We start from the raw sequence: 23,754 nt of genomic DNA on the forward strand, positions 1-23,754 counted from the left end.
TATATATGGTACCGCCTTACACGGGAACACGATCATCAACAAAAGCGGCGGTAGTAGCGACGCGCTCGCTGCCAAGGGCAAGCGCAAAACTTGGAGTGACAAAAAGATTATTTCTTGTTCTGATAACACCAAACACTAAAACAAAGGACGATGCTTCTTTGCGGCAAAACGCGGCATGATAACCTCTTGGAGAGCCGTATCGGTGGGCTATTACAATAACTCCGATTAGCGTTCGTAGCCGTTCTCTGTAACGGCCGCATTTTGGTGTGGTTTATACTGGTGCTATTGCTGATACCTCCCATTCTGTTGCTGTTATTGCTATGGGTGTTGTTTCTATTGCTGTGATAGGCTTGAAGATATGGCCGGAGTTCTGTCGACTACCGCAATTTCATCTGTCGTTTATCTGTCGCTGGTGCTATCTAGTGCACAAGAAGATATCGTCTTTTATTTAGCTAAGTGATTTCGGTCGACCATTTTGAAGCTCACTTGAAGTATGTTTACCAAGATAATTTAGACAACTAAGCAGGCAGGTTAACTTCGGCGTGTCGTCGAACAATAATACGATTAACTGAATCGAACAGCAAAACACTAAGTGAATAAATTTACCTTTAAGTTACATTGCTGAAGATTCAATAGCGTCCCAAGATAACGTATATACTATTGCTCAAGTCAGTCTTGCCGTACATAATAACAACAACAACGCAATCTTCTCTCCCTGACGAGGGTCAAGATTACATTCTTTTCAAAGGCGTATTGTTGAATAGGCAGTATTGCCATTTAGCGACATATCCGGTAATGCGAACAGTAATAAATTATATAATTAGATTGTTTTTAAGCGACTATCAGCAAGTGTTATATATACAGTTACTTCAGCGATGATCGAGTTATTAAACCGTTTGTTGTTAGACGCTAGGTAACATATGTGCTTCAATATGGTGTACAGCAGTCGACAGCCTCTCTATAGAACAATATTTTAAGCGGCACTTTTGAATGCATATGTCCAGGCTTTGTTATGTTGGGCTGTAATGCTTTCGTTTACTTAACTCTTGAACCACCTTCTATCTAGCGGTTGAACCTGCGGCTGATATTTCCAACCGTCACCATCTAATAAACACCTTTTCCTTTGCTTTGCACGAGTCCAAACACGCGAACGTGATTCATTCATAAACGTCTGCCTCGGCGCTGTTGAGGTGGAAGTTTCTGTAAATAGTCTGAGCGTCTCTTCATCCACATTATTGAGACCAATCTACGTCTTCGACGTGATTTGTTGGTCAATCCCCGCTTTCCAACGCCAAACCAACTGAAGTCGGTGGTGGCCACCTCTTGATCGCTGAAGTTCGGCTACTTTGTGTCGAATCGTATCACTTTTGCCACTAACGAATTGTCATTACCCGATAGAAATCGTGGCGGATAAATGGCATCACGGTCAAGTAGTCAAGAATGCTGAAGACGAATCCAAACCATAAGGCAAGTGGATTACAATAGGCCAAGGTTCCGGCAACCACGACTAGCTACCACTCAGACCTACAACGGCGGCATATAGGCCTGGCTGGCATAATAACAGGCAAAGCATCAATAGTGGCCACGATATCTGTAAAAAGCGTCGGACTCTCGTCTCGGTTTCGTGGCTTCCAATAGCTGTTGGCTAGCGCGTTCGCCATTGCAACTTCATGACAAATCCCAGCGACGTATCTGAACGACGCCGTCAGTGCTTTACAGGCGACAATGACACCAGTGCCAGCAAAGCAGAGTTACGGGTCTACCACCGTTACGCTACAGCCTCGTTCAGGGCTCGTGAGGGAGAGCCGTTGCCGGACGTGCCGGAAAACAAGCATATTAGCATTACGTCTCAGCTGTTAATGCAGAAATCGTCAATTACGTCACATTACACTGCTAAATACGACACGATAATGTACCGCTTTGGCGTAGATTGCATCAAAACTTCTATCAAGCGGTCGAATCATTATTTTGGCAATGTATCATGTACGTGGACAACGAAGTGGCCTTATAGAGAAACACGCTGTTAACAGCTATCCGCTCCCAGCTACTGAGATCTAGGAAATATACTGCAGTTAGACAGGATCTGCTGTTCATCAATTTCCCTTCAATTCTATTTGAGTAGTTCACTTGGACAGATACTTAGGTGTATACGAACATATTTCTTTGTATCGATAAAATCGATGCCAGTACTGCATCGCTAGGTAATGATAAGTTTGTGGTGAATGTGTTGCTGATGTTTCATTCCTTGACCTCTACCGGAGCCTCTACAAAGCTCTACGATAGAGAAGGCCTTTTGCCAAAGGAGGTTTATGGAATTAGGTAAACTAAATAGTGATGCGCGACATTAACTTGGAAAAGGATAACTAAAGGTAGATAGTTAACCGACTGCAGCATTGTTGCGTAAAGAGGAAAACATATAGTAATCCTCTGCGCGGCACCTATACGCAAACTACATATTATCGTCCTATATAATTGCGCCTTCATTGTTCGGTACATTAATTACAATAGGACCTGTTGTTCCATTAAATGGGTCATAGGTGTGCAATCTGACCAGCAACAGCATAGGAACCCCAGTTATATACAAGTTTGATATGGTTTCTCAAATCTGTGCAAAGCAGGTATTGGCCGCTTTCCAATCGATATATCATTTTTGACTGGATGCAATGCGCTTGCCGTGCATGCTGACATTTGGCAAAAAAAGTAGTTCGTATCTATAGTACAGGTTTCAACTGACCATTTTCGGCAAGTTTTATGATAGAAGTCACATAATATATATATATATATATATATATATATAGATGGACGACGTTTTTCATCAAAATTAGGCCGACTTATGAACTAGAATTGTGCGAGGTCACTGCATTGTTGTGCAGGTATGAAGTCTGACAGACTAAACCTCAATTTCAAACCATAGAGCACCATATATATATATATATATATATATAGTGCCAACTTGGTGGTCTTTGACCGAGTCCTCTTGTTGTGCCTGTACCATCATTTACGTCCAATCCACATCATTTCATTTTTGACACTGTGCAATGTTAACGGTCGCCACTAAGCGGTCGAGGTAAGTAACTTTAGGTACTGCATTGTTAGCCTCCTATCGTTTGCTTTGTTTTAACATTCTTCTAGATAATAATGACATTCAGTCAGACACTTTTGAGAACTTTAGCTTGTCGGTCATGGGCTTTAGGTCTGATCTGACTAATGTCGGGAGACAACATATCATCGAAGACGCTCTGATCATTTACGTTCTAATCGTGACCGCGAAAAATGACGCAAGCATAGACGAATTTTCTTCTAGATCGACCAAAAGATGTTTTGAAGCCGGCTTTTAGTGCGGCATCGTCATGAGGTACGGCCAACCTCTGTTAATAATGTCTTCAGCTCCGTTTGTTACTAATCAAAGTAGCGTGAATTCAATTGAAGAACTCCGATTGTATTTAAACGATCTACCTTTCGCTGTGTAGCGGATAGCTTTGATCCATTGAAAACCAAGACCGCCGATGACAAAGGAACAGTCGACGAAAAGTGAACTCACCGAGTCGAATGACTCCTGAGAGGGACGGGGGCATTGATGAGCAAACCCACTATTTTCACTGTTTCATGAGTTACTGATGACGATTTCGTGTTATTTTAGTCTTAGAAGACAATTTGCTTTTTCGTTATGAGGGCTCAGCACTAATGCCACGGGGATGCCGACGCAGGCGAGCACGGCAAGAGCACCACGATCAGCGTATGTTATTGAATAATAACGGAGCTGCTTGCATTAGACGGTCGGTCTCGATGGGGAGCACTAATCAGGGGAGGGGTCAAGGTAATTGTATGGCCACGTCTACGTTAGTAGTAATGTTCTAAAAGGTTCGATTGCGCTATCTAACAATCACCTATTATGAACGTTTTTGTTACGCGCATGGTGGTCACGCAGATACTTTTACCATTTTTTTTTTTTCGTTCAGTCCTTCTCCTTCACTACAGCTTCACGCATTAACGCACACTAACCATATAGATAAATATTCCATGTGAAAATATTCAGGAGCTATATTTTTGTGTACGATTGTATGCGTGCATGCCAGCTAATGTAGGACTGCCTTTAAAATCCTTTCTATATTTGTTTTGAGTGTGTATCAATACTCCAACGTCGTATACTCATTCAGTGCATCTTTTCCGACAAAAGATTATTTTCCTTTTGCTACTATGGCTGTGTAAGTATGATATGACACTGATGAAGAGTCGAGCCAGGCCGGAGACGTCGCTGGGTGACATTCATTTTACCGCGCCCGCCGTCCGTCGGTGTGTATATTCGTGTTCATCGACAACTCTTCTAATCTTATTGTCCCTCGTTGTTTTCTCTTTTTTTTTTAAAGAAAATCAGTGTCACGCTATACAGCGTTCTGTCACCCGAACCCCGATGTGTCGCTGATGAAACGACCTTTTTCGTAGGGCCGGGTACAAGTGGCGAACCCGAACTATCTCTCCCTGCTTTGTTTTTCAACCTTCCTATAGCCGCGCGCTTCCGTCAGCGTGCGATGTGTTGTCAGTCAGTGAGTCGTCTGCTGACGCTTTCACGTATGCGTTTCTACGACGTAATATGGGTGTATGTAACGATGTGTGTCACTCCACCTAAAATCAAGCTGTTATTTTTACTGTCGTCGTCGTCATCATCGGCGGGACATGGAACGGTTCTCCATCGGCGCTCCTTATGCCCTGCCGTGTGTCCTACAGACTGCTAGTGTCGCTGGCAGCATGAACTATTGTGGTGCTTTGATGAAGAAACGGCAGCTCGTAGCCACTCATCAGATCACGCCCCTATCTGATACACGATCGGTCAACTGTTTGTCACCAGGCCAACCATCAGAGGCGCAAGCTCCCCTTTCTGAGTACTACTATCACTTTGGCGTCGGCACGGGCAGATCTTATTGTGGTGCTCGTTGTTGCCATTCTGGATGTCGATAATATTGATTCGTGCCACACGATGAGAGAAGGGTGCTGTGTAGGAGCGGCGGGCTAACAAACTCAACAAAAACTTGGCACCACAGTGGCCGCTGCGACATGACTGTGTGTTGGTAGTATCTGTAATAGCGGTCGTGAGTTGACTGACGGATCATCGTCGAGTAAGAATGAGCGTCTACTCATTGTTGCCTTTTTCCTCGTTTTTTCATCGTTAGGACAACATCTTGACATATATGCACCAATGCTCACATACTACTGTAAGCTGTTTGTTATCACTGCCAGCATCTCTGGAACTCAGCGCGATAAAAACGCGGAGCCCATCACCGCCGTTCCCGCCTCGAACCAATATTTGTAACGACGAAGTATCATCCTTCATTCTTATCACGGGCCGACAACAAAACGGCGAAATATCATACATCCTTCCATTCATGTAGGGTTAAAATTATGAGTTGACGATACAAAGTGTGGCTTTATGTATTCGAGTATAAATGGATAAATGAAAAAACGACATGGATATACTAAAACAGCGAGCGGTCACATTGTCATCCGTGTATATGTCACCATCTATGATATTATATAAACAAGCACCTTGTTAAGTAAAGATGGCGATAGCGCCTGTTCTTGCCTAATGCGGTTACATGTCCACTCGTTTGACAACCACTAGGAACATCCTCAATGTTTCTGCTTCTTCAGGCCTTTTCGTCTTGTTGATTGGGTCGTTCGCAGTTATCGGTTTACTTCTGCGATCTCTGTGATGCCTAGCATATCCGCAACAACGGAGACGGCAATCCACTATATACACGAGGCTTCCGTACAGACACGCAAGCTACAGATGAATCTGGTTGCATGGGTCACGCCATGCAGGTACGTTGTGCGTCGTTTTATCGTCACTTTATGCTTGTTCCCTACGCCCAACAACATTTCCCGAGCGCCTCTTTTTACAAATTACACCAAAGAAGAGCTAACATTCATACGAATGATGATTCCGTACCCTGGCATGGGAAGCAGAAGGAGGATGGACTGTGAATCGCAAAGCACAGAATAATTTAGTGGAATAAATCATCGAAGGAAACTAGTAACTGGTCAAATGTGTGAGTACTAATAGGTCAGATAAGTAATTACTATGATTCGAACTTGAGGAGTTATTTTTTCAGAGCATGTGTGGATTACCAGTGCTTCTTAACAAAGAAGCTACCGATGTTAGCAAAGATACGAATGAAATTATCCCTGTCGTTAGATGCACGGCTGCTTATTTTGTAAACTTGTACATTGTATTCTTATACTTCAAGGTATAGACTCGGACTTGTGTATCCTATCGCTCTGATTAGTCTGTAAGTTGACGGCCTCGTCTAAATTCAGTAAATTACAAGGAACAACAATATTCGTATTTCGCTCCATGTCTATATGATCGAACATGACAGCTTTACATTGACAGGCTAATTAGATGGTGTTTGTTTTGTCTATCATTACTAAAGAAAGTCTTTTAGACTGTTGTTCTATATCACGTACACACGTGCCAATGTAGCCCACTCCAAACAGACATTCTGGGGATCTTTATGGCCAGATTACGGTCTACTCTCATATGCAATGGAAATAACTGAATCAATACGACGATCAGATCATTACATAATAAATAAAATATCGACGATGTTCAACGCAACTCGCTTACTCGTCTATCCACCATTCGTTCATTATACGGTGCTTAGTCTACGTACAGGTTCTATAAGCGATTTTCCAGTTCGACCAGACTAACGAGATTTTGTCGCGATACAAACCAAGGCATCATTTTTATAGACAAATACAATGCTTTTCTTAGGCCCATTGCAGTCTCATATCACTCGATTCTACCTGATTCTTGTCGTGAAAACAACGAGAGCTGGCTGGAACCCATTCTAGCTATGCCCGGGTCCGTGTGAACAGAATCAGACAATCGCGAACTTTCTAATTTAATTTGGTTAAGTACCGTATTCCTCTGGTTTGATTATTGTTGATTAGTTTGACGGACTTCCTTCAAGTATTGTTTTTTTTTTCCTATTTACTACTAGCGACTATTGGGTAGATGAAAAATGCGCTTGTTAACCTCGCAGCAGGGTTACATTTGGGTGAAATTTTTTTGCATAACCATTTCGTAGTTAGCTTGTTCATTGCACTCTCCTCGGCGGCTCTTTTCTATTGGCCAGAAGGTGGACTGGTCTGTTCTGTAGACAGAAGGTGGTTATCTATGAACTGGTCGAAATGAACGTTAGAGCCTACGACATATCAACCCACTTGGGTTTCAAATTGTACCGATTCGAAATTGAGAAGTTCCAGCCAGTTTATCTCATTAACTAAGGTTTGGTTAGTGGGCTATACGGGGACTTGCGTTTTGCGGATTGGTAGTGCAACACACTGCTTGACCCGATGTTGCCCCGATTCGAGAGCTTAAGAAGTTAGCAATTATGTATCTAATATATTTAAAATAGCTAAAATAAGTGAGCCTACCAAGTCGTGTCTTTAACCTGCCTTCGATTACAATCAATGCGTTAACTGAAATAACGCAAAGAAGATACATCTCTAGCTCAACGTACGGTCGATTGGACCTAACGACTGCTATAGAAGTTAGGTTTTAGGACCTAGAAGGCCTTTTGATGCCAATCGCCAATCATGAAGAACTTCAATATGCTCAATTGGTCGTTTGTAAAACTAATCCAGTAAGATCATGCGGTTTGGCCATATTGGCGGAAGTTCTAAGCCGTGTCAATAGAGACTTGCGTTACCCTACTACGGTAGTTCGAGCATATTCTATTACCAAAAATGAATGAGATCTTCGTGAGAGGGGAGTACTTTTAGGGTTTACCCAAATGTGCCCATATTCAGCACAACTGAGAAGTCGACAAACAAGGCGTTACACCCAGACTAATAGAAATCACGTTCTACAAGTTGGCGTGCATTTTAAAACCCGAAGCTGAATATTGTCTCTTAGATCTATTTTGTTCGACTGATATTTTCATTAATTCTTAATAGACGTTCAGCGTCAGTTGGGTATATATATATATATATATATATATATATATATATAGTTTGCTATTTATTTTCCCGACCACAAACACATGTCATTTATTGAGTGAATGAATGTTTGAGCAGGACCCCGCAGGCGCTCCCATCATTGTCCATTGCCTCTGTAAGGCCGCTGTGCTTAAGGGAGCAGTGAAAGATACGAAATCAGATAAAATATCTCAAAACAGCTGAAATAACCACGACACCAACTAACGTAAAAGTCGTCGTCAGTTTTTCGAAGCGAAGTCAAGTAAAAGGCCGTCACAGTGGATGACGCGTCGAATTGCCTGGACAGAGAGAGATACGATCAAACTGGATTTCAGAGAGTATTTTTGGCCGCAGTCGAGTCCAAGAACGATGAAGTTCTGTAGCAGTGCTAGCATCATTAGCGACAATAACAACGCCAGGCGTCTGACAGAATCTCCCATACAGAGCCAGCGAAACGGCGGGCAGCGTCACAACGTATAGGAGAAAACGGAGAGCGTCTGTGATGTGCATGCGAAAGAAGGCTCCCATCGGCAGACTACTGTGATGTTGAAGCTCTTTTCTAGAGGCACTCCAAACACCACCCCATTAGGTAATACACATATGTACAGCATAGGAGTGAACTGACGAGCGGTCGTTGGCGTACAAATTAAATGTCTGCCAAATTTCAATTAAAGAGACAAGTACAATGAACAATACACAAATACTTAATTGGTTAACAATATTCAACAATAAATATGAAGCAATCAGATTGGTACACCCCATTGACGAACTACCCAAGTGAGATATTCACTTTTCATGGAGTCCAAGTTACATAAATATCTTGTATGTTTTTCGTGCTGTTTTCCGTTATATGTCTGCTGGCAAAGGACCGAAGAGTCTGTGCCATTAGCATAATGCTGAGCAGTGTCATGATTTTGGTAACGACGATCTGCAAAAGTGATACATTCGAGGGAATTAGCCGTTGATTCCATTTGAAGCCTGCGACAAGCCTTTGGCCTTACCAGAGGTTCACGTTCAAGCCGTTGAATAGCTCTGTAACTTTAAACTGATAATTAATTAGCTTATGTAGAGCGACACTTTCCTCGATAACTAATATCGTGTTTCTCACTTCCGGTGGTCTAATATTTAGAGAAAGTAAAAAGCAAAACACACAATAACAATGGTTATACCTCGATTTCTGTGGGAATTCAGGCAGTTTCTTAAGTGACGAGAAAAATGATGTGTCTGTACGCATAGAGGGTTCTGCTAGAGCGTTAACCTTTCCTATTCCCCTCAGTTTTTAACCCTCTTCTCTCCCTGATGTCTCGTTGCGTCTCCGGTCATCCGTTGAGTCGAAAACTCCTGACAGTTTCTGGCCTCTCCTGACCGCTGTTCACTGACGCACACTCCCGTTGTTAATTAATGAATGCCGTTCGTCTCCACATCGTCAGCGCAGTTACTGCTGCGCTGCCGATGTGGAGTCTGATGCAGGAGATTCAAGCGGAATTGTGAGGAAAACTAACCGAGCCAGATAGTCCCTTTCTTTCCCTTGTTATCACCGCCTTTATCGCACAAGGCGCATCAACTTGGGCCTACTGATGGTCGTATTGTTATTCTCGGTTGTGCTCTATTCATAGAAACGTGACGATAGCAGCGGTTCCAACGGAAGCAGCAAGAGTGCCAGAATCTATTTACTTCATCGAATGAACGTCGTAGCTAACTGCTTTGGTCATGTCAGATATGATCAACGAAATTGTGCGTTGAATACCGAATCCCCCTAGCGATAATTCAAGAAAGAAGGTAGCTTGGCCCGGTACAGGACCCACTAAGCGCTTAATGGATATTTTTTTTAAATATGATGATTTTAATAGTATCTGCTGTTTGATGGTGTGTTATTCTGATTCGGAAAGATAAAGTTGATGTGAGATGACAGAATAGTATAGCTACTAAAGGCGCGTATTTACTAAATAGCTAACATTGTCTGAAGAAAGACAACTTCAACATTTTAGTCTTACAAACCTAGCTTGGATAGAAGGAATTTGATTGTTCTCGGTCTCATACCCAAAATATTTTCGAATAATTGAACATTGGGTTCCTTGATGATCACAGTGTGAATTATCAAGCTATAGGCAACTGTCATTTTTCGTTCGGCCACCGCTAAGATCTATTATTGAGTGTGCCAGGGTTTTACTTGTTACATGACGTGCTAAAATAATATAATTAAAACATATAGACACACGTTCTGTCATATTAGTTCGCCTATCGACTGGGAAAAAATGAATGACCCCTTTCGTATATGTCGATCTTCCCAGGAACTTACAAGTTAGTTTCAGGTACGCGATCGTTATCTGGTGTTCCGCCCCCCCGTTTAGATATCTGCTATCTGCAAATGAATCCGCGCTCGCCCTACCGAAGTTAGCGAGCCCTTTGGTAATATTTGGAAATGTATAAATTCACATATAAACGTTTCATTATATTTGCTTGTGTGTTTAGAAGTAAATCTTACGGTGTCAGGCAACGAAGAGGTACTATCTCTTGAACATTGCGGTTAACGCAATTTGATCATAGACTTTTCAGTCGTATTTGGCGAAGCGTAACTTTATCTAAATGACATAAGTGCGTTACGCAAGAAGAAGGCGATTCCTAAATTACCCAGCCCAACCTCGACGTTAATGTGTCAACGGACGTCAACCTATCTTATGTCGTTTCTATACTGGCATGCAATATGAAGGGAAGGAACCCGCTTAAACTGACAGGCTACAAACCACCAAAACATAAGGGAGCTCCTTTCTAATTAAGTCAACTTTCTATATATCTTCAGAAGAACCGTATGCCTTGAAAGCAACTATTTCTTCCCTCTAGTAACATTAGCATTTACATTTTGTGTCCTTTGAAATTTCACTCGGCCTCCTGGCCTACTTCCCTTCACCGTAAAAGCTGCGGCATTATTTACAATAGTTGGCATAATAAGTTCAAATTATTGTTTACCAGAAGAGAGCAGAATGCGAACGAACAAGGATTATGTCTGATAATATATGATGACTAAAAAGAATACTGAAATCAAAAAACAACAGATACACAGAAGAAAAATAATCAACTGAGGAATAAACAGTCTGCGGTACGTTGCATCGATGGTCTGTATTGTCCGTCTGTATCTGTATGTACACGTGTCGTTGGAGAGCTGGCTGAAGGGTGATTGGTATCAGTTCGTATTTGGGCGGGAGAGGAGAGAAAAGAAAAAGGGCAGACGTCGATAAATCTATGTAACGTTGCTTTTTCCACATCATCATTCAGGGTTCTGTATGATTATAGCGTTGTGTATGTGTGTATCGATCAACGTGCGCGTGCACTTTTGTGTCTGAGTGAACGACATTGACCCTTCGGCGGAAAGCCTTTCTTCTGAGGTCCTCCCCGTCTCCTGCTCGCCAACAGCGGTTGGTTATATAATCAAATAAAGATGAGCGTCGGGAAAAAAATATAAAAAGGCGAAAGAAGGAGAGATAATCGAAACGAGAAGCTGCGGAATAACCAAATAGAATCGAAATAGAGACGGTCAGTGTCTGGCGACAGTTAAGGTTTCACGGAACAAGCCCTGCGCGATGGTCACATCCGTCGTCGACAAAGAGTGAACACAGAGCGGTACCTAGCGGTGAAGCCATTATTGCTACCGGACAAGTTTCGGCGGGGAAACGAACTAAAGGCCGGCTGTGGTGATCGAAGCTGCGACCACAGCCATGCACCTCCAAGTCGAAGCGTCGAGCAGTGTGCGACGGAACAGGCAGCTTAGGGTCCCTTTGTTCGCCAGCTTTACTTCTGCCTACTCGGGCTCGATGTTGCCACACGGAAAGTGTTTCGATGAGACTGGGTGGTCTCTCAGTAATGATGACTGCTAAAGGCCAGTGCTGGAGATGATGTTGACGGCACACCGCATAGTGTAATCTACGTTCTCTTCATTGTCCTATTCGTACGATGTCCTTTTCAACTACTACGACGTGTTCCTTTACAGAAGTAGTGGAAAAGAAACAGGCGAAGTACAACAGGAGCAAAAAAATGTGATTACTGTATGGCTTATTGTTAACAGTTGTTGCTTCTATCATGGCGCTGTTGCTCTGGCGAGGCTATACATGGAGCAAAAAAATAAGATTAACTTCCCGAACTTGGCGCCGTTCCCGCCATATTGGCCGCAAAAAAAGCTCGAGAAAGAAGTGCTTGTTGTCTTGAGGTCGCCATCTCTGCATAGTGAAAAGTCCTGTTGCTTAAGCTGCTCTTATTGTTCTATCGATTTTGTCCAGTTCAGGTGCATCTAGTCCACGAAATTTAACCCGTCGATTGTGCATGGGCCAGTTTAGGTCGGCACGGAGGGGTAATTAGGAGCAACATGATTCACTTCATCAGCAAAAGTCCTACTAAAGTCGTATGATCAACCTGTAGAACTAGCAGCGCTAATTGTAGCCCATAAGTATCCCTCCGGCACGAGAAGATGATATTGAAATTTAACGAAGATTACATTTTCAACTGACTAAACTTTATCAGGCCTGAATATACTGAGTATCCTAATATAACCAAGCACTCAAATAATTTATGAATTTTTCATGATAAAATCAAAATGGTCTGAAATGTTTATGGCAAGAATCACGTGCGACCAGTCTCATCAATATCGGACTTACAAGTAAACGCATCATACCAGTACGAGACCTCGATTGATGGTTGTCCCGAAAGAAGAATCTGAGAAACATCTTGTGCTCGTAAGATATTCATTTCCACACACCCTTGTTTGGGCCTATTGTAACTTGCACTGTTACTTATAAAAAAAAAAAAAAAGAAACGCCGAAAAGACACTGTATCTTTACAGCGTTTACTGTAATCACAAGGGCAATAATTTGAAAGCGTAGATAACAGTCCTACTATAGTTACTGGAATGGCAATAGCAACCTATCCTATGGATCGCTCCCAACACTTCCATCTGAATTCTCACGTAGCGTCCGTTATGGGCGGGCAAAGGTAGCATAGTCGATTGTGAATAGCTTTTTACTAACATTTTCGTTTTTAACGGCGAGGCGATATAAACCGTAGGTAGATAAGTGAATTGTGTGTTTTGCGGCGGTGTTCAGATACGAACCGAGAAAGTTACATAGACAAATGTCAAATGAGCTAAACAGCAGTCGTTATGTGCTCGTTAGATAGGCATACCGGCGGCAGCAGCAGCAGCAGCAGCAACAACAGCAACAACAACAAGAAAAACAACTATAAGAATAGTAACCGCGACGCATAGCTTGACAGTACGCTCCAAGTGATAGTTGATAGCGTCACAGAACGACGATCAACAACGTAAGATATTCCGGCTAACTACGACGTTACTTCTGCTTTTCCGCCTACGTTATCGATTCAGCTAGCCTACAAAAAAGGATTCCGGCCTTTGCGGATGTCGCTAGTCTTATCAAAGGGTATCACGATGGCCAGAGCTCAAAAGACGGCTGAATCTGAATAACAAAGCAATAAAGACATAAAAAAAAAAAGAACATATATACAAATTTTGTAGCCACGTAACTGTCGTATGAAACGTTGGCTGGCTGCATCTAGAGTCGATCGAATGCGAAGCGATACCACCATCTGAGCGTTAAGATATCGTGAATGCTGCTAAGTTCTCTTACAACAGAAGAAACTAAGTGGCCAGTTAAGCTAACACTGCCGACGTGTAATCGTTTCAAATACTATATCGTCGTTGTTTTTCGGTAGCTTTGATAATAACGATACGTGGAACATACATAGAGAAACGTTAAATACTTACATATAGTAGGACCAGTATAAGTAGCAACTATATCACACCGTATAGCTATAAAAAAGGTTTCTTCATGTGGTCTCCTTTGTTTTTCTTACGATCTCTTTTGTCGCTCCGGCTTATAAATACATGACGTTTTGTTTAATGGTTATATTGTACGTTTAAGCCGTCCTTTGACACCATCCTTTGGCGCAGCAGGCCGAACACGTTGTGCATACCTCGTTATCCGCCGTTATAAAAATGCACGCGCTATGACACTTGCCTTCGTATTAAGGGATACGCGAAGCACCACATAGACAGGCGTAAATCAGCAGGCTGCCCTTTTTAAGGGTCTCTATTTTCGGGGATCAGGACCGTTAGGTGACATCCTCCTCGATGTATCAACGAACGAGTACTTTTTCCACAATGGCAAAGATACGCCAGAAATAAAATAAAAGACCGTTTCTTTATGACATATTGGAGCTCTTAAATCGTATAGGATGCTTGAGGTAGGCTGACTCGTTGATTAAAACGATGCGGACATTTTGCTGCCGGTGAGAAGGGTAAGGCCTGTGATTACCTTTACTGAGGAACAACTTCTTATCTCAACGGCCTAAATAAGAAGCTTAACACGACGTTACAACAGATCCAACTACAAAACAACTAAATATCTTGTGGCTTGCTATGTGATAACGATACGCTTCGGCTATTGAACAAAAGAAAATAACAAAGACGTTAACTTGAAACAACTTAAAAGATCCCCTGCCGACGCGAGGTTTATTCTTGTTATTACTGCTGTCTTTTTGACTGCGCCATTAGATAAGTACATCTGAGCAGCATGCAGTCCTTCAATAGGTGAGATCTGCTTACAACTGAAAGGATAGGCTGAGATAGGTATTTTTTTTGTATGTTTTCTGACGCTGATCAATTTAACAAGTGGCGCAAAAAAATTTTTTCATAATGATTTCGTGACGGCATCGATAGACATAGAATTGCGCTTGATATAGCAACTTATTTACTTACTTACTTGAATGTGGATCGCGAACTTGACCACCGAACCTTCTTCATTAGAAAAATTATACCCATATTTCATTAATGCGGAATTAAGGCACATCTTTACGCACATATCACGTTATGATAATTAAACATTATGGGTGCGCTTATTGGTAGGAAATAAAAAATTAGTTATAATTCAATACTATCTTTCCATACAAAGTCATACATGTGACAAGCTATATCAGCACCATGCGCTTAGGACTTAGCGCACACGCACAAACTATTGAGCGTTTACTAATCGTTTGTAGCTAAACAGTATAATCAGCCAACTCGTAACGTCAACTTTATGAGGTCCTTAGCCCGACCAATCGAGTTGAATTTATTTGGCCTACTCAAATAAGGACACGTTGCGAGTAATGCGTGTTCACCGTCACCTCCACGACCCGTCTGGTCGTTGTGCTTTTATATAAATAATGGTCTCACACACACATAAAACAAGAGTCATACAAATAACGGTAGTTCTAATAGAAATAATCGTAGTGGAAATAGCAATTTGCGCTGTTTACTATTGAAGCGTATGGGCGTGTGCGTGGCTGTGGTAACCCGTGACGAATCCGCTCGAGCAAGGTACGCCATCAAGTGACAGTCAAAGGTGTTAGTATGTTTCATTCTGTCCCACTTTGTTCCGACACTTCTGTCATTATTATTACTATTATATATTTATGTATGCATGTACATTTCTTCTTTCCCGTACCCACTCTGTCTCGCTATCTTTCTCTCCTTTTCATCTTCCAGGCCGTCGCTCACTCGTCATTCACTGACTGACTGATCTGCCCACGAATACACAACTGTCAGCCAAAGGATCGACGCAGCTGCAGCCTGCGTGATCCGGGCAGAATCATGGAGTGGTGTTGATGGCGGCGGAGGCAACGACGACAGCAGCCATCTGCGGGCTGATATCGACCCCGACGGCGGTGGCAACAGCGGTACGGATCTCGTCAATACGGCGTCATGCCGCGTGGCGGTCACGATGAAGCTGGGCAGTTTCTATTGTTTTCGGTAATGTCACCCGATGTTTTATGATCCATACGCATACGAAAGAACGGACAAACGGACGTAGGTATATCATCCAACGCCACCTTGGCTGGTGGCGATCGAACCACGAGATCGTAATAGGCATGCGCGTTAGTCGTATACTCACACAGACGCATAAAAGTATACACGCTTACATATACGTACATACAAACGGACAGACTGTTAGAGATGAGAGAGGGAAAAGGATAGAGGAGAAAGCATGACGGGGGGTACACCGCTAAACTGGAAAGAGGTGTGAACACTCCACCCCAAAGTATCGTAACAGCCCGCGGTGTTGTGATCTCGGCATTGAGATAGGAGACGTCAGCTGTCGTTTTATGTGTGGCGACAACAGTCCAAAAGTGAGCTGCGTGTTTCGTTCGCCGTAGCACCATGACAAGATACAGGCCGCAAAGTGACTATATTTGCGGCCTGCCCTTATACGCATATATACATAGATGTATTTCGTACATTTTATTATGAAGTAGGTCCCTCACCGTAACCTGCACTTCGTAAGCTTGTCATTTCATTTCGACAACGTTGCGGACTATCTAGGAAAACCCCGCTGCACCGAAGTTCTGTTTGAATGTAGACTGTTTATATGTCAATTGCTCTTCGTGAAAAGTTACTGTAGGCAGTAATAGTCGTCGACGGCCTTTAAATCATGCAAATAAACCTATTTGTTATCTTAGATGGGTGATATTAGACCAGTGCAGAGATCTCGCGTACTAGAAAAAGTATCGTTAAGTATTATGCGTACATACATCGTTTGTAGATACGGTATATCGCATTATAATCATTTTGTATATACGTACATGCATAGTATAATATTTCATAACTATAGTGTACCACTATACATTCGTATAGTGAAATCTTCATTAAACACCTACGAATGGCTTGTGGAAGAAAAAAGTTCAGAAGAGAATTCTGCGAATTCGCTTTGCTTTGTACAAATTGAACATGCTTACAGGATCTGAACTCGCGATTCCTGTGTTTACTGTCGTATAAATGTCCTGCGCTATCAAGGACTTCCGTAGACGAGCAGTTGCTTCTGAGCGACGCTCCTACGCACCGACATAGACAACTTTGCCTAGATACTTTTTTGATTTCTCACGAATCTTCATATTGACTTCATTAGGTGTGTGCTAGCTTGCTTCGTCAGACAAACTACACATCGGTCACCAGAACGCACTGTTATGCTTTAACTTTTTTAAAATGACTATCGTTACGGTGAATTGTTTTGTTACGCGAGTTCGTCCTCTCACTAACAACCGCGAAAAAAACTACTTCAAAGAAAAATACGAGTGTAAACAAGCGTACCGGCCTGCCCTCATTAAGCAGAAATGGGCTGTAATAAAGTGCACGGTTTCAAGCTAATGTATGGCTATATCCTGCATTTCTATACGCCTGATGCCTATAAAGCCTGACCGAAGTGTTACTACTTAGTAGAACTTACGCACAGCAGGGTATAGTGAGGGCCATGCCCTGTTTAGCGCCATAAACGTCAGACTCCTCTGAAGTTGGCCACGACAGCCAAATCCATTCTGCCCCGCTTATGGCTACAGGCAGATCGGGGGATGGCAACGGAATTAAACACAGTTATAATCTGGGCGGTCGGCCAACGCTGCATGTTTGCTGTCCATTAAGTTTCTGATCATCTTCGTTATGTAGTAGTAGCTCTTTGTTGACGTCGCAGTCGTCTCGGAGCTGTCGTATGTGACGACAGGAAGTGCCATCTAATGTTATGATGGTAATGCTGGTCGTATGGAAGATGGTAGCCGATAGAGTCGGCTATAGTTGCGTAGGCCAAATCGTAGTCCCCGGCTCGCTGAGCAGTCACCATCGACTCGGCAAAGCACGTGGCTCATCCCTCATCAGTTGATCGGTTGAGATCGGCTTGAAGTCTATCGCTTTTTTAAACTCTTTTTCATGCCGAGCCTAAGCACCCGAAGCGATGCACGAGGTGCCGCTAAAGCTGGCTGTGTCTGTGTGTGTGTCTAGCTAAGCTGCACACAGAGGTAGGCACACTTTGTCTTTCTGTGTTACTTCGTTTCGTTTCATTGCAGCCGCGGCGACAGCGCCACTTACGTTGACTGCAGTACTAGCGACAAGTTGTTAGAACCGCTGCCTGCGGTGAGATGGCGTTGTTCGAATACAGTGGATATTTTTGGACAGCGGCATCGATGGCGATCTACACAGTTGACGCTCCCGCTGAATGCCCGCCGCCCGTCCGGGCTCGTGTCGTCTACAGGATTTGCTCCTACAACTATCCAGGCGGATTCATACGAATCAAGAAGACGCGTCACTTCTTCATGTTGAAATTGCTTGATCCCAGGATTTACAACCACTGTTTAACTACGCCACTTGTCGTTCTGCCATTGCAGTTACTATCGCTATGGTCGTTAGTAATGTTGCAATCCGTCGACGTTCTGATGGGGTGTTTGGTAGATCAACCGTGTCGTGCCACACTCTCGACAGAAATTGAAAAATGTCGTTATTTTAGCGTCCATTCTTGACTAGCTTCTTCTTCTTCCCCTCCTGAATGATTCCTTTCTGTAATCTCGGTGTTAGCGATTGCCAGTTGGCGAGTGGAAATCCAAGCTCATGTCGAAGGTAAGCGATGGGTTCAGTGTCCTTAACATCTACCATCCCAAGAACAAAACGCGATATAACCTTAAATTAAGCTGAGATGCCATCTCATGTATAAAAGGTGTAAGGTTTTTGTTGTGCCCGTACAAATAGAGAACAGAGCAGTGCTTTCTATTACCAGCCTACTTTTAGGCAAACGGCTGCACTTTGTTGATAAGGTGACGTCGACGGCAGGTGTTTTTACATACAAAAAGTGTATTAAACATATTTTTATAGGGAACCGTCTTTTTTTATTCAATTAATGTGTAGTACTAGTTGTAGCAATGATAATGAGCTTCCCTCTTCTCGGATTAAAAAAAGTTGTATTGAAATTACGATCAATTAACAATATTGTAGTAGCTTCAGCTAGTACTGGCAATAATAGTCATGGTAAAGTTGTTGCAATAAATACAGATCATACAAATAAAGCTCTATATATATATATATATATATATATATATATATATATATATATATATATTTACCCCACAAGATCGTATATTTACAATTGTTGCAGTAAAATTAATTGAACTTAAAATAAAGGAAATACCAGCTAAATGTAATCAATCCCTAAAATACCCTCCATGAACTGAATTTCATACGGGTAGGATAGATCGATTTATTTGCTAGGAAGATCTAAGATCTAAAAAAATAGCTCATTCATCATCAAAAAAAAAGTAGAAATTCGTACTGAATGTATGATTCACTGATAATATACCATGTGATAGAAGAAGTATTTCACCCAGAAACTATGCAGCTGATAGAAGTGACTTCTTTTTTTCTACATTAATTTTTTCCAGTTTAGCACTATTATAGATTGCTATCTGCAACTTTACAGATTAATCTTATCTGGTGTGTCATGCAGGCACCCGTAACGGCGATACGCAACATAAAGCGCGAAAAAATAAAGAGTTTATCTTGAAAACGGATTCGACGCAATGACACGGGCCTGAAGCTACCGTATCACTTGTCTTTTGTCCTAGATTAGTCTAGCGGAGCGTAGATCTGTGCCTCTGCTTCCAAGCACGTCGTTGCTCCTCAGTCACAGTTATGTTGACCAAGACCAGATGCATTTAGACATAGCGTTAATTGAAAAATTACATATTTCGCATATCGTTACTGTTTTCTTTTTTGGACCTATGCTAAGCCTTGCTGGCGTTCCGTTAGTTAATAGAAATCAAAGGCCCAATCGGTATCTTACATCTGTTATAATTGAGGCTTCTCTGCACTTAAAAGTACATCAATTTGCAATCAATCAATCAATAAAGAGCAAGTGAAATACCTATATTATTGTTGATGTAAATGAAAAAGCTGATATAGACAATAGGATTATCTTGAAAAGACTCACTATATGACGAGATGACGCCAGGAATCGCACAGACCTACGTTCGTGCTTGACCCACGCAAGAGCCATTCGCTTACTTGCATTGATCCAAGGCGCTAAATTCCCAGGGCGTTCGTCGTCTTAGAATCGAAACTTTTGCTCGTGACCTCTGACTGATTCGTTGCGCCGCATTACGTTTCATTAGGACATCGTTGTCGTCGTCGTCGTCGTCGTCATCTGTCCCTATCTTTCTCCCTTGTCGTCTTCTCCGCTTGCCCTTTAGTTTGTATTAGAGTAGTCTCTTTCACTCCTTTTTCGATAGAAGCACGATGCGATTGCTTTATATTTGCCGATATCCACTTTGCATATACATATATAATGTCGCGTCTTTACTTTGACCGTCGCCAGTGTGACGAGATCAAAGTGTATCTCAATGAACTGTAACCACGAATACAAAGCTCTTATCGGTCACCAAAAACAACCCTATTTCCAGCTAAAATAAGCAAAAGACTAAACTGCCGTATCCAACGTTTGAAGACACCGATCAGCGCCGAAGACCAGCAAACATCAACTGGGGCAGGTGAGACTGTTATTGCCCCAGCCACAGTTTTTTTTACTGGGCTGTCATTTCTGGCCTAGTTTGACTCCATTATAAAGAAATTGCAAAATGTTATATAAATTATATAAAATGAAAAAGCAGCGAACGACAAACAGGCCTAAAATGCTCAGTTTAGGTATTTAGCGAGTCACTTGTAGGACAATGCAGTAAGCTGTTGATTGTGCATATGCTAAAACGGACGCAAACTACGCCTGATACGTATGTTTTACTTAGCACATCTGTGTAGTAGTCATGTTCATCGATTTTCTTTTTTCCTGCCGTATATATCCCGTTTAACAGCCACAACAGTGATCCCAGATCGCTTTGGTATTGTGTTAAGAAAGGACCACGTTTTTTTCCCCTTTATTTTGATGAATAATCATTGACAGGTCATTATCCGAGTGTATTACGTGTGTTTGATTATTAACAAACTTCTAAGTTCTCCGCCTTTTGTAATTTGTCTTAGCCAATGAATTAAACGTACGCTAGTTATGTTCTACATTTTAGTTCGTGCGGAAATTAGAGCATTACAAAACTTTTAAGCAGCAAACATACACCGCGAAAAGAGGCACTGTTCTTGCTATTATTGACGGCCTGCTAGCTAATAAGGCCGATTCTATAGGTAGGGTAACATAATCAGAACAAGACACCCGATTTATTTATGATTAAACTTTTGACATTTTTCAGTTAGATAATTTAGTATCAATTTGTACAACCAAATAGTGTTTTTCATTTGCCATATGGACTATTTGACGCCACAAGGACCATGTCCTTTACTTAGATACTATCTCAGCTAAACGATTGTCTCTATTCAAGCCCTGCTGGCTGCGAAATTCGTGTATATTGGAGTCATCAAGTAACAGCTGTCATTCACGTCAGGTAACAGCGAAGTTGTTACCCCCCAACGATGTCGGAGCCTATCGGGAAATTACATATATTGCTAAAATGAACCCATGAATTTTCAGCCAAGTCTTTTTTAGCGTCAAACTTACAGATAAAAATAGTCAAAAAAAAGATTCGAACTGTTTTCTTAATGATCCGAATTCGTTGTAAGAAAATAGGATGGGACACATGTTGCAACATACGCGATCAATAACAGGCATTTTACTGACGAAACACGGCCACCTGATCCGAAAAGGTCAAAGCTTCAGTAGTTCTACCTGTTAAAAACAGGCTACGGTTCGTTACAAATTTATTCACAGCTCCTCCTAGTCATTTCGAGTTGTCCAAGGACATCGCGGTCTGTGATATAAGCAAACTGGTTTTATTCGGTATTCTCTGTATTTTGGCTTACTTTGACCAGGTTGAGATTCGCCTGGCCGAACGTTTGTCCAGCCACTTGCTTAAGAAAATCATCGCTGTCGTTTGGATAGTTGCTATAGCTGGCGTGCAGGCACTGTCATATCGTGTGGCTAGTCCGACCCCGAAATGGTTGTCCTGCAATTTCGCTAAATGTCCGTCTCACGACTCGAGTCTCGGCTTCATCATCGTCGGCTATGGCTGCATTTTCAGCTGGTCGATGCACAAACACGCATCTACTTAAACATACACAGTCACAAATCTACGATAAATCAACTGACAATCGGCGGCTACCAACTTTGCGCGGAGTGCGCGTACTTGCGTCCATTGCGCTGCTACTACTAATGCTACATGCAGACTCCGTTTCCTTTCATTCTACTTTCAACTCTGTGACCGTTTTGCAGTGTTGCCCGGTCGGTTGTCCGCTCTCAAGGGTGCAGTTGCTGGGAAGTAGAGCGCCATTCCCAAACGGGAAGCAATTGACGCTCGTAGATTGCCGAATAGGCCCGGTTCTTCCATCACACGACTGGGCGCTGAGCCAGCAAACCGTTCACCAGTGATATTTAACTCTTGGTTTCACTCTAGGACAGAGCAGTTAAATCGCTCGATACGCTCTCTTTGGATGGCAGGTTTGCTGCCTGAGAACTGGAGTAGATATCGAAGGTGGCAGAATATGAACTATAAATCAGAATGACGATCCGACGTGTGTTCACGGGGGGGGGGGGGGGGGGGATGAACCGCCGCGGCGTCGGCGGGACCCGGATCAAGATTAGAGGCCCGTAGTTAACACCAAAATGTGATTCCTATTACTTGGCGCATATAGTTGGTCCGTGTGCTGCGTATGGATATAGATGCTCGTCAAGGTCAGGCCACCAGTTATTGCTTGGGCGAGCAGCGACTACGAGGCACTGACGGATGATGGAACGTACACACATGTATGCGCAAAAATAGATATGCAAACAGCGTCCGACTAATCAACGAACAACAAGTTATGAAAAGGTCTGTGAAGCTATACTGTTAAACATCTAGTGAAATGACAAAATGAAAGAAGAGCATGTACCAGTTAACGACTATGACGTCCAATGGTGATAAACTGGGCTTTGTCGACTTTGTTTTTACTGCTTGTTTCTGCTCGTGGAACGATCTTGACAACCTGGGCTAATACGATAAGAAGTAGGAGAGATAACTGTAATGGTTTTTTCATTCACTTAATTTTGGGTCTACGTCAATGGCATTGGCGTCAAGGAAGAGATTTTGAATGCGCGAAAATTCATATTAAGGGTAGCTAAAAAGGACGGCTGCTCATTTAAGAGTCAAAAGTCATCTTAAATCGTCTCGTCTGTTATAAATGTATCTCCTGTTCGAGCGTACGTATTCCACGCGTCAGTTCTTAGTAGTTTGTACGAGAAACGGTCATACAGTGAAGAGCTATGTAATGATCACCTCAAAAAATAAGGAAGATTTTCTAAAAAAAATCTCAAAAAAAGAACGGCTTAGAGCCATCGTCGAAGCTTTGCATCATTTGAATTTCCTTCTCACGAATGCCGAGTATTACTTTGATAATTCCGTCCAAAGAAGCTTCATTTTCATACCAGATATAATGAAATTGGGTAAACCTATGCAGAGCCATTTTCTTCGAGCTGTTGGCCATCTATAAAAGCGCTTCTATCGGAGCGCTTTTATAGAAGGCCAACAATGCACAGGCAATTGAAAATGCGGCCAGCCACTTCCACAGATGTATCAAATGTTTTTTTTTGCAGTGACTACTAAAAGGGACAAATCATTATTTTTTTTTTAAATGCAGGCGTTTTTGGGCAGCAAGATGCTGCGTGCGCACACATGTCTGTAAATCTACACTTGAGCGTGGCGCATTGGTCGACCGTTGTGCGGCATAGGCGGGGTCTTTCGGGTCAAAGACTGCCTGAGGCTCTAGCAAGGACACCAGACAACAAGGCGGGAAAGCACTCAATGTTGCAAAACTGAGAAGAGCTGACTAGCACAGCAGGACGCGGCTAATAGAAGTGCAGGCATACGTTTAGGTGCGCTGAATAGGTACAACCGACAGACCACGATGTAAGAATACAACGAGAGATAAAGTCAGTATTAGCTTCAGGTCGAAAA

At 42.5% G+C, this 23,754-nt stretch overlaps 1 long non-coding RNA gene across 4 annotated transcripts in view; it reads right to left on the reverse strand.

The window, feature by feature from the left end:
• Positions 1–22,162, reverse strand: part of LOC111247681 (uncharacterized) — a 70,901-nt gene extending 48,739 nt beyond the window's left edge. For 3 of the 4 annotated variants that reach the window (XR_015323433.1, XR_015323432.1, XR_015323434.1), the window contains exon 1: positions 21,629–22,160. This is a non-coding gene — a long non-coding RNA (uncharacterized LOC111247681). Of the gene's footprint in view, positions 1–21,628 lie in introns of all 4 variants that reach the window. The other variant, XR_015323435.1, reaches the window with a different exon arrangement.
• Between the last annotated feature and the right edge of the window lie 1,592 nt (positions 22,163–23,754).

Source organism: Varroa destructor, unplaced genomic scaffold, assembly GCF_002443255.2.
Source record: "Varroa destructor unplaced genomic scaffold, Vdes_3.0 BEIS01000003.1, whole genome shotgun sequence".
NCBI classification, from domain to species: domain Eukaryota; kingdom Metazoa; phylum Arthropoda; class Arachnida; order Mesostigmata; family Varroidae; genus Varroa; species Varroa destructor.